The sequence below is a fragment of the Mauremys reevesii genome, linkage group 8, assembly GCF_016161935.1.
Source record: "Mauremys reevesii isolate NIE-2019 linkage group 8, ASM1616193v1, whole genome shotgun sequence".
NCBI classification, from domain to species: domain Eukaryota; kingdom Metazoa; phylum Chordata; order Testudines; family Geoemydidae; genus Mauremys; species Mauremys reevesii.
In genome coordinates, this window is record NC_052630.1 from 72,962,872 (window position 1) to 72,975,227 (window position 12,356).

Below are 12,356 nucleotides of genomic sequence, written 5' to 3' on the forward strand. Positions count from 1 at the left end.
TTTAGCAAATTCCAACTCATGCATTTTTCAGACACACTAATTACTTTGCATTTCTTTGTATAGGTACCATACACTGTGTTCTCCAGACATTTTATTTAAGTGTGACTGTTGCTTATATTATCTCTGTACATGAAAATGATTTACCCCAGCTGTTTCTATAAAATACATGTTACAGCACTTCTCTTCTGTTTATCGTAGTTGGAATTTGTCCTTAAGACATAATAATCAAAATTTGTCAGCTGTTATGAAATCTGCCTGCCTGCTACAGATTAGCCCTTTCCCTAATGTAACTCTTCTGTTATAGAGTCTTAAGTACATTATGTCCTAATGGTGACATTGTATCTGGTTCTTTTAATATGTGTGCTAACGGTGTGAGGGTGTAAAGAGCTTTTTCCTTCCCTTGTGAGCCCCTCTTCATGCAGAGCACACACACAGTTGCAGGTCACTGGAATAGTGGCAATGTCTGTCCTACCCTAAGCAGTAGTGAGGGATTAGTAAGGCTGGCTATAGGCAGTTCCAACCAGTCTCCCTGAGAATTAGGAGAGCTGCATAGACTGGGGAATGTAATCTGCCATGAGTGCCATATTAATAGTCCTAGCTTCTGGCAAGCCATGCTGGGAAATAGGCATAGATTATATATTCCTCTTTTCCCACAAGGCAGAGAGAGACTCTGAGAGACTGAGGCAGGTCTGCCAGCATCTTCTGAAAGATCCAGGTGAATAACCCCCTCTTGCTTTATCTTTTTAGTTTTCCAGGCCTTTGCTTCATATTGATTCAGTGATGAATACCTCCCAAGGGAGTCTGAAACAGTCTGAGACTTTGGATACTTTTTTGCTGACTGTTGGCACAGGATGAAATACAAAGTTCTCTTGGATGGGAGTTTGGCTTGTTTATATTTTAAATAATCAAAGGTAATTTCTGGCCTACAATGACCCTGACCTGGATTTTGAAACTATCTCCAACCTCCTATGAAAATATTCAGGAGTCTTCAGAGTTGACATTGGGTTTCTCCTATTTTAGAGTGTGGGGTGAACCACAAAATTCAGAGGCAGGCCTGTATTTCCTGTTTTCTACCAAAATTGGTGTCATCCCAATATGGGTTTTTGGTTTGGGTCAAATGTTCTCATATGTCTATTCACAAAAGAAATAATGAAAAATCAAATGAAGACAAGGTACATCATCTGACATATGAACAAATCCTATATCTTATAAAAGCATGATTAATATTTATCCCTTTATTGGAGTTGATCAGATCAGAGGGTATGGAGAGAACCAAAGGTTAAGCCATTCTTCACACCTAACATGTAGCTGCCTCAGTGTATCTGCTGAAGTCTTAATACTCTGCAGAAGTGTGTGTGTACAGTAGTGCTTGCTTGTGGTCACTGGCTGGAGGTAAGAAATGGTGACTGCTTCTTGCGCAAGTGGCATTGCCTATTATTAAGGTTGCCCAACATTTCCCATGATAAGACCCAGTTGTCAGTTTGGCAGGAGTGGAAACTGGAGTTTGGGCTTGAGGAGGAGGAGAAGGAAATATTGGATGAGAAGCCAGGAGGGTGGGAACTGAAACTGGTGGGGTAAAGAGATTGGGGCTAAGTTGAGAAGTCTGTGGAATGGGGACTGGGACTGGCTAGGTGGGGAGAATTGGAGTGGGACAAGGAGGCAGGGAAGAGACAACTTGGTAGGGATGAAGCAGAATGGGTCAAACTTGTGGGGGAGTGGGCAGTAGATTCTGAGTCTACTAGAGCATGCTCTCCTTCAGAACCTGGAATGGAACCCAAGATTCCTGAGTTTCACAGTTCCTTTGCTGTCAGCAAATATCTGTGATACCTGATAGCAAAGTGTCCCATTTTTCTCATGCTGATTGACGTAGAGGATGATCACCTGCTATTGGTATTGTTTACTCCATTAAGTTAAGTAGCAGAGGTGGTGGATCTAAAGGTTCCGATCCTGCCGATAATACATGTGGCAATGTGATGCCACATGAGGAATTTTCCATTTTTTCAGCTTGCTTTTTTAAAAGACTAGAAGTTTACACACACACACAAATTGACTTAAGAGAACATTATGAAAGTTACAAAGTCAAGCACTAAAAAGTTAGGAAATGACAGAATTAAGGTTGCCAGACATTCACCTCCAGGATGCATCTGTCTCTACCTAGGCTCTTTCCCTTGACTGGAAGGCTCAAAGAGAATACCACCTGTGCCCCCAGCGCCTTCATCCTTACTCCCAGAGCCCTGTAGTAACTTCTGATCTGCTCAGGGTCATACCTCACAGAATCATTAGTGCTCCCATGGATGAGTAGCATGGGTAGTAGTCAGAGGGCCAGATAATCCTCAACAGTCCCTCTGTAATGTTTTGGATACAGGCCCCTGGCAGGCAGCATACCTCCTAGGATACCATGTCAGGCTGACAGATGGATGCCTCTGTCCTCCTCAGAAGAGAATCACCAATCACCACTACCGTATGTTTCCTCCTAGAAGAGGTGGTTGTGATCCCTCCCAGCCTTAGGGGTACATGGCTTCTCCTCCTCCACCTTTGGGGGCAATTCCTCCTGGCTTTTTGCCAGGGCAGCATAACAGTTCTTCATCACTATGGTGGGTCCTCCCTGTGACAGAGCCATATCATCCTCCAGGCGTATGACAGCTGAATAGCTTCCTCAGCCTTGGACATCTCCATATGAATACTCGCAATGAATTCCTCACGTGCATGGAGGATCCTCCAGGTAGCCACCTCCTCCTGCTTCCTGAGATTCCAGCAGCAGACACTTTTCACACTGGCCTGTCTTTCTGAGAGTCGGAAATGCAGGACACAGTCTTTTCAAATCCACACCAGGATCTGGGTAGAGGCATCCATGGTCAGGTTCTCTGTCTGGATACAGATGCTGGTGGAGGAGACAGTAGCACTGTTGGCACTAGTGATGCAGCCATGTAATCATGTAATTAGAGACTATATTAGAATCATAGAATATCAGGATTGGAAGGGACCTCAGGAGGTCATCTAGTCCAACCCCCTGCTCAAAGCAGGACCAATCCCCAGACAGATTTTTGCCCCAGATCCCTATAATGGCCCCCTCAAGGATTGAGCTCACAAGCCTGGGTTTAGCAGGCCAATGCTCAAACCACTGAGCTATCCCTCCGCGAGCTATAATGCATATGCACAAGAGGGCCAGAATATGGTTGCACAGGCTAAATTTTGAGTGCTTGGCTTTACAACCTGAATGCTGCTTCTCTATTGTGTTGTGCCATCTAATAAACAGTGTTCCAGTGTGCTCTACTACCAGCAGTATCTACCTCTCCTTCAGTGTTTAATTCCTGAAAGAAATCATTCTTGAAATCCCCTCTTCTGGTCTTCAAACAACCCCCCAACCTCACCAAACTCAGCAGGAGCAGGAGTAAGTTCTCCACAAACCATGATCCACCAACTCAAAGCAGCACCAGCAATAACAGATGCAAAATCTGCAGACATATCTCCAGTACTATGATGATCAATTCCCCCACAAAACACCTTTCAAGATCCATGGGTTCTACATATGCCTATCACATGGGATTTGCCTCATCCAGTGCAGTAAATGCCCCAAAAACAACTGTGTGGATGAAACTAGACAATCACTATGCTCTAAAATGAACTCACATAGAAAAATGATAAAAGACAAAAACACCCTATCACCCATGGGCAAATGCTTTTCACAAAACAATCACTTCATATCTGACTTCTCAATCCTCATCCTCAAGGAAGCCTGCACAACCCTTTCAAAAGATGAGCCTGGGATCTTAAATGTATAGCTTTGCAAGACACTAAAAATAGTGGTCTTAAACCATAAATTCAGTGCCTTTATTATTACAACATTCAGTAACCCACTAACCTCCCTTTTTTGTCCTATGACTGAAGCAGTGTTAATTGGCCACTTCATCTTGAATGGTTGCAGAATATGTGTTAACGACTTATACTAAACAATTTGTTGCACCTTGTGTTTAGTTGTGACACTCCTGAGTACCTTTCCCAGACCTGAAGAAGAGCTCGGTGCAGCTCAAAATTTTGTCTATTTCACCAACAGAAGTTGGTCCAGTAAAAGATATTCCTCATTTAGCAATATGTTACTGTTGTCAAGTGGTTTCTTAAAGATTATGTTGCACATACTTTTCTCTTTCCACTGTGACAGAAACATCACATTCCTTTGCTGCTGACTTAGCCCTGTACCCCCCACCCTCAAATAAAAATATCCAAAGCAATAATGCTATTTTCAGGGCACTTGAGATTGGTGCATGTGGGTGAACACCTTTCCCTCTCTGCAGGAGTTCCTTACAAAAGTTTTCTCTAGATGAATTATGTAGTTCTTCTTTCTTTCAGTGATTCTTACAGCTAGTCTATGCTTGAAATGCTACAGCGGCACAGTTGCACCGTTGTAGCACTTCAGTGTAGACGCTACCTATGCCGATGTGAGGGGCACTCCCATCGGCATAGGTACTCCACCTCCCCAAGAGGCAGTAGCTAGATTGATAGAAGAATTCTTCTGTCAACCCAGCGCTGTCTGCACAGGGGATTTTTCATACCCTAGGTGACATAGTTAAACTGACATAATTTTCTAGTGTAGGCCAGGCCTTACCCTTGGGCTGAAAGCCAGCAGGTCCAAACCCCCCTTGCCTGTGATGAGTGGCTTATACTGCAGCCTGCCTCAGGGAGCGGGGGCTAGTTGGTGACTGGCAGTAGCCTACGACTGAGGCGAGGTGGGGATATTGGGTGGGGGTTCCCCGGGGAGGGGAGACCCTGAGACTGAGGGGTTACTGCAAGGGGGCAGCACCGCAGATAGTGAGGCACTGGAGTCCAGGGAGGGACATGGGGGCCAAGAGGCAGTGGGATACCGGCCTGCAGAGGGCACTCCAAGACTGGCAGAGCTAATTCCCTGAGAGACCAGCAGGAGGCGCTGCAGGGGTGAATCTGCGCACCGTCACGCACATCCATTCCCGTCCAAAGAGCATGAAAATTTCAAAGGCTGCCATTGTCTTCTTCAAGGATTCCATCATTGCTGCCAGAGAGGGGAGCAAGTCTGTTGTGAGTTTTGCATCTGTTCTCTTGAGCTAGAATCAAATGCTTTATATTGTTTGAAAAATATGAGGTCAAGCATAAATTTCAAACTCTCTAGCGGATCATGATAAATCAACTTCTAAAATCAGATATTTGTCTGTTGTAGAGCTGCATAAGTGCTGTTGGTACCAATGAACTTTACTAAGGGCATGTCTACATGTACAACGCTTCAGCGGCACAGCTATGCTGATGCAGTGCGTCCGGTGATGATAACACCACCTCCACGAATGGCAGAAGCTATGTTAGTGGGAGAAGCTCTCCTGTCAATGTAGTGCTGCGCACACGAGTGCTTATGTTGGTGTAATTTATGTCAATTGGGGTCATTCACACCCCTGAGTGACATAAATTATACTGACATAGGCTGTAGTGTAAACATAACATAACCAACTGATCTATTTTTTAAATTGGGGGTTTACTGAATCTTCTACTTCTATCACATCTGAAGTCAGTGGGAATTGCAGATGATAAGCATCTCTCAGGATTTTGTTCAAATGCTTTAGGAACAAACACAATTTCTTTGATAATCCCATTATGCTTTCAAGGCTTCACAAAGGTGCTTTGTACTTTTTTCCATTTTATAGAAATTGGAGAGTGCTTTTTGCCTTTATGTAGATTAAAGCTTTTTAGAAAGTTTGGAAGAAAAAGAAAGCTTATTTTGAATGTTTAATTGACTATTTATATCTACATATGTAAACCCAGTTGTCTGTGGAGATTTTTTTAGTAACTCATAAGTGCTTGAATTGCAAAAGAAAAAATATATTAATTTTATTTAAATAACTTAGTTACCTTGTGCTTGATAGACCATGTAACAAGGCAGGGGATTCTGCGCCAAAGAGCTTATTATGATCTATTATGCTAGTAGGGAAGCCTAGTTCCTGATGCTTTTACTTGGAGGAGTTTACCATTTTGTCATTTATATATTCCTGTGCATTTGTCAGTGAACAGCCGAACAATGCGAATAAAATCTTGCATACGTTTGTAGCAATAAGTCTGAAAAGCATCCTTACCACCAGGGCTCTAGAAAAGATGCGGAGAGGCTCACACTGTTGCTAGGCAACACAACACTACCACAGATAATATTTTTCTTTTAATTTATTTATTCTTAAATTTGAGAATGTCCTGCTTGGAGCCATTTGGGTAATAGTTAGGCAAGCACACAGAAATCAGAAAACTGCAGAAGCAGAATAAAAGAATGCAATAACTAACTAAATAAAAAGTCACGACACATTTATAAAATGGAAAGAACCAGGAGACATGAAATAATTAGTGAAGTATAAAGGAGAAAAAGAAAGAAAGAAAGAGAACAAGAGAAAAAGCCCAAGCAATAAAATGAAAAAAGAAAAGATAGGGCAGTACTGAAGAAAAATTTGAAATGGAAAACACAAACGAAGTAAACACAAAGGAAATGGGGGACACTGTTATATAAGAAAGGAATTAGCAACTTACAGATGAAAAGGACTTGAAGAGGGAAAAGCAGAAATTGTCTTAAGTGAATGATGCTATCTCTAATTGCTCCACTTTTTCTTACTGCTCTGCTTAGACCTTGGCAACAATGGTAACATCTTTTGAGAGTTGGGGAATGGCTAATGGTTCCAATGTTTGCTACGAAAGGATACAATAAGAGTTTCGGGTTTGTACAGAACTATTCAGTGTTAGAGATTTGAGGATAAGATTCAAAACTACCTGAGTGATTTAGGAGCATATGGGACTAGGGCACCTAAGTCAATGGGACACAAATCTAAACATTAATATGCATGGTACTATTTAAATAATATTGGATTTAAATACAAAAAGTACATGAATGTATTAAGTTAAGGGTACAGATTTAGGCACAGATACTACAAACACACTAATGATCCCATTGAAGAGAATGGGACTGCTTTTCTACTTACAGTTAAGCACATATGTAAGTGTTTGCAAGATCAGATCTTTCAACTCTTCAGTTTGGGAAAATGTTACAAGTTAAGATTAAATATGCGACCTTAACTCAGATCCTTGTAATTAAAGGACCCTAATGGATATGCACAAGATCATATCCTATTTCTCAGATAATACATTCCGATACCATACAAATCTATTTTGGAACTTCAGAGGCACATCACATGCAGCATTTTGTTAAACAGGAAATTTGACAGAAAAATTTCAAAATGCTGAGCACCCAGTGGCTCCCTTTGGGGTCTATCAGAACGGCTGGGTTCTCTGCACTTCTGAACATTTGGCTGTAATATCTTACTGACTAGCAGGCTGGTTTCAAGATAGACCATTTGTTACGAACAGAAGCTATATACAGAAATGAAGTAAACAAAAGTTCCTCCTGCTCCCTGTAGCTGTACCCTGCTGCTACCTTGTCCTGGGCTTCTTTCTTTCTGTTCCCCTGCAGAAAGTGTCCCAGGAAGCCAAGTCTGCATGGAGAGTGTACAGGCAATATGGCATCTGTACACTTCCTGGAGGACTTGCTCTACAGCACACTAGCCACTTATTTAGATGCCTAAATTCATATTTAGGAGCCACACTTCAGGTTTCTCTTTTTGAAAATATGAACCTTAGATTTCCTTGCTTGCCTGGCAATTACTGTGGAGTCACTGCCGTGGGAGTAGCTGGAGTGCCTCCTATTGCTCAATAACACCCCCTTCTGGTCTTTTATACAACAGTTTTAAAAGGTGTCAAAGGCAGTGCATTCATGGGGAAGGCAATATTCATGGGGCTCCAAAGCATGATTGTGTTGGAGAGGAAGGATCTTCAGGACAAAACCATGGATGCTCCCAGTGGGAGTGAAGACCATGCCAGTAAGGCAGTAAATAGGAAAACAAAGCTAGCAAGCAATCATGATTGTCAAAATCAAAGTATTACATTGTTAGATGTCCTTGTCCATCAGCTGGCCACTAAACTGAAGTATTTTGTGGTCTTTTCTAATGCTCAAGGCTGTGTAAGGAGAAAGCATTGTCACATCTGTGTTCACCTACTACTATTACTGGCAGTGTCATGTAATGCAGTGGTGGGCAAACTTTTTGGCCCGAAGGCCACATCTGGGTATGGAAATTGTATGGCGGGCCATGAATGCTCACAAAATTGAGGGTTGGGATGCAGGGGGGTGAGGGCTTTGTCTTGGGGTGCGGGTTCTGGGGTGAGGCTAGAAATAAGTTCAGGGTGTGGGAGGGGGCTCTGGACTGGGGCAGGGGGTTGGAGTGTGTGTGGGAGATGAGGACTCTGACTGGGGGTGATGGCTCAGGGGTAGGGTTGGGGATGAGGGATTGGGGGTGCAGGCTTTGGGTGGCGCTTACCTCAAACAGCTCCCAGAAGCAGCAGCAGCATGTCCCCCCAATGGGTCCTACGTGGAGGCACGGCCAGGCGGCTCTGCACGCTGCCCTGTCTGCAGGCGCCGCCCCACAGCTCCCATTGGACACGGTTCCTGGCCAATGGGAGCTGTGAGGGCAGCACTTGGGGCAGGGGCAGTGTGCGGAGCCCCCTGGCTGCCTCTCTGCGTAGGAGCTGGAGGGGGGACATGCTGCTGCTTCCGGGAGCTGCATGCTTCCTGCCTGGAGCTTGAGGGCCAGATTAAAATGTTTGGAGGGCTGGATGTGGCCCCCGGGCCGTAGTTTGCCCACCTTGATGTAATGTGTTAAGAGCTTTGGATACCTTGATTATGATAGTCACTATATAAAATCTTGTTTTTTGCTCTGTGTGTATCCTGTGACCTTTTGGTCAGTGGAGCATCATTTAATGACATTTAAGTGACTATCATTTTATCCCAGTGATACCAAATCTCCTCTTTTGACTTTTGTGAGGTATTATCACCATACATTATTATCCCTGTTTTACAAAAGGGGAACCGAGGCACAAAGAGGCTAAATGACTTGCCCAAGATCATGTGGGAAGTCCATGATGATGCAGGGAATTGAACCTGGGTATTCCACATCCCAGGCCAATGCCCCAACCACCTTTCTTCTTTGTTCTTTGTGCTACACAGTAAAATTCTTATTTTTAACTTGCTTCTCATGAAAAAAAGAGAAATAAGTGTGATTCTTTTTCTCTGGATTTGTGCTTGTAAAATCCTAAGGTTTATTAGAGAGCCATAGTATCTTATACAAAGAACATTATGCTTATTGAAAATAATTTTCTTTTTTTCTCATTTAATTTTGACTGAAATACATTCTTTATTATTTATAATTAGGTGACAGATCAGATGGTGAAGATTTTGTAAGTAGCACAGCCATAAAAATAACCTATCTCTCTGATCTTCTGAAAAAGGATTCATAGGAGCAAAATATGTTTAGTAAGAGGAAAAAGTATATTGTATATCATGGATGTTGTACTGAGCAAGTGATTTTCTTTTCTACCTTTGCCAGCTTTTCTTATTTTTTCATGTAGCTGCATTCTAATTTCATGTTCTTTCTGGTCTTTTCCTGATACCATAGGGATAATAAGGTTCTTAATTTACTGACATTTGCTGTGATGTGCTACAACAAAATCTCAGATACTACAGTCGTGAACATGGTATAAGAACATATATAGCTATAGTCCTCTTACATTGATATGTGCAGTTTATTTTCAAGGTGCTTCTTCAAAAATGGCAGCAACTTGTTCCTAGATTAGCTGTTTTGTAGAGAAATTCATGGAAGAGCTATCTAAATCCCCTAGAATGCTTTGAAAATCTCAGAGGGACTGTTTCCTCATCTCATGGAAGATGGAAATATGAGAGAAATCAGAGTCTAGATTCTTATCCAAAGTATGTGAATTGTGGACTCACTCCAACATATGTTGTAATGTTTCTGGCTGACACCAGAGTGAGCACAGGGAAAGCCTAAAATACATAAAAGGATCGAGGCATGGTGACACTGAAAAACACCATTTGCGTTTTACATCTGTGACACTCTTCTGTCTCATCTGGTGTAATTGAATGAGACAATGAAGTCTTCTGTCTTTTAGTAATATGTAAACACTTCATTACAGCAAAAAATATGGGTTCTAATGTAAATGTCTTTTTCATCTTCCTCAAGTATGAGAGGTGCAGTAGATAGATATAAATTATATTTGTATGGTGATCTTGTCATATTTATGTTTAAGTCTGTCTATTTGAGTAGATCCTGGGAGATGCAATCTGGGAGAATCTCTTCCATTTCCCAGATAGTACAGTAGTTTGTAATCCAAAATTACATCAGTTCAAATGTGGAAAAATACTGGAACAAATTATTTAAAATATCAATTTGTAAGCACCTTGAGAACGATAGGGTTATAAGGAATAGCCAGCATGGATTTATTGAGAACATATCATGCCAGGCTAATATAATTTCCTTTTTGGATGAAGTTACTGATTTAGTGGGTAAGGAGGAAGCAGTAGACATGATATATCTTGATTTTAATAAGGCTTTTGACACAGTCCCACATGATGTTCTCATAAGCAAACAAGGGAAATGTGGTCTAGATGAAATTACTATTAGGGAGTGCACAGCTGTTCAAAGACTATACTTTAAAAATAGTTATCAGTGGTTTGCTGAAAAACTGGGTGAGCATATTTAGTGGCGTCGCACAGGGGTCTGTCCTGATCTGGTACTATTCTATATTTTCATTAATAACTTGGATAATAGAATAGAGAGTTTGCTTATAAAATTTTCAGATGACACCAAACTGGGAAAAGTTGCAGGCACTTTGGAGGACAGGATTAAAATTCAAAATCTTGAAAAGTGAGAGAACTGGTCTGAAATCAACAAGAAGAAATTCAACAAAGACAGGTGCAAATGCTCAACTACAAAAGAGGGAATAACTGGCTACGTGGTGGTAGAGCTCAGAAAGATCTAGGGATTATAGTAAATCACAAATTGAATGAGTCAACAATGAGACACAGTTGCTGAAAAAGACTAATATCATTAGTGCATTAACAGGAGTGCCGTATATCAGACCTGGGAGGTAATTATCCTACTCTACTTGGCACTGGTAATGCCTCTGCACCAGAGTACTGTGTCCAGTTCTGGGCAGCACACTTTATGAAAGATGTGGATAAATTGGAGAGATTCCAGAGGAGAACAACAAAAATGATGATAGGTTTAGAAAATCCAACATATGAGGAAAATTAAAAAATCTGGGCATGTTTAGGTTTTGAGAAATGCAGACTGAGTGAGGGACCTGATAAGTCATCATATATATGTTAAGGTCTGTTAAAAAGAGGATGGTGGTCATTTGTTCTCCATGTCCACTGAAGGTAGGACAAGAAGTAATGGGATTAATCCGCATCAAGGGAGATCTAGGTTAGATATTAGGAAAAACTTTCTAACTATAAGGACATTTAAGCTCTGGAATAGGCTTCCAAGGGAGGTTGTGGAATTCTCATCATTGGAGGTTGGACAAACAACCTGTCAGGGATAGTCTAGGTTTACTTGGTCCTGCCCTCAGTGCTGCAGGCACTTGTAGAGCCGGAAGGGACCTTATACCTATGATTCCATAACAGGAATCAAAATACGAGAGCTGGGTAGCATTTTGCTGATGTCTGTTTATGGAGCCTATAGCTTTTTCACATGCTTCAGAGCACTTACACTCACAATCTTCCTCCTTCAGTTTCCTGGGAGGAATGGCAGTGGTGGCAAAATCTGGTATAAAATGCAAGTGGTAGTTTACCAGAGCCTGCAGCATCCTCACATAGGGAGTGGCCTTCATTGACTGCAGTCTTTTTCAGTTGGTCCAAGTTACTCTTAGGGCTAGTCTACACTTACCTGCCGGGTCGACGTGGTGAGTTCAACTTTTCGGAGTTCGAACTATCGCGTCTAATCTAGACGCGAAAGTTCGAACTCCCCGCGCGCTCCGGTCGACTCCGGTACTCCACCACTGCAAAAGGCGATGGCGGAGTCGACCTTGGAGCCGCGGACTTCGATCCTGCGGCGTCTGGACGGGTAAGTAGTTCGAACTAGGGTACTTCGAGTTCAGCTACGCTATTCACGTAGCTGAACTTGCATACCCTAGTTCGACCCCCGCCCTTAGTGTAGACCTGCCCTTACAGTCAGTAGGGGCAAGTTGCATGGTAGTTTCCTTTTTCTTACTGTTTGAGCCTATCCTGTGTGATAGAGGGTCACCGTCATTGAGCAAAAGCTGACTTCATCTGATTGTTGGGGGCAGAGAAGCTGCATTTCAGTTGCACTGGAAAAATCTGGAGAAACATATTTTCTCATAGTCCTAGTGCTTGTGCCTTTGGCTGCCAGTTTCCAAGTTCACTTATTACTTTTAAGTAATTCCTTTGAGAACAGTCTTATTTTTATTTTATATTTGTCCTGACCTGTGGTAAGTGC

The 12,356-nt window shown here is 42.2% G+C and overlaps 1 protein-coding gene across 18 annotated transcripts in view; it reads left to right on the forward strand.

Moving 5' to 3' along the window:
- Positions 1–12,356, forward strand: part of DPYD (dihydropyrimidine dehydrogenase) — a 638,604-nt gene that overhangs the window by 77,349 nt on the left and 548,899 nt on the right. Inside the window, exon 2 of one of the 18 annotated variants that reach the window (XM_039484208.1) lies at positions 9,254–9,279. The exons of the other annotated variants lie outside the window; for them this stretch is intronic. The gene's annotated coding sequence lies outside the window, so the exon portion shown is untranslated. The remainder of the gene's footprint in view (positions 1–9,253; positions 9,280–12,356) is intronic. 18 annotated transcript variants of the gene reach the window in all.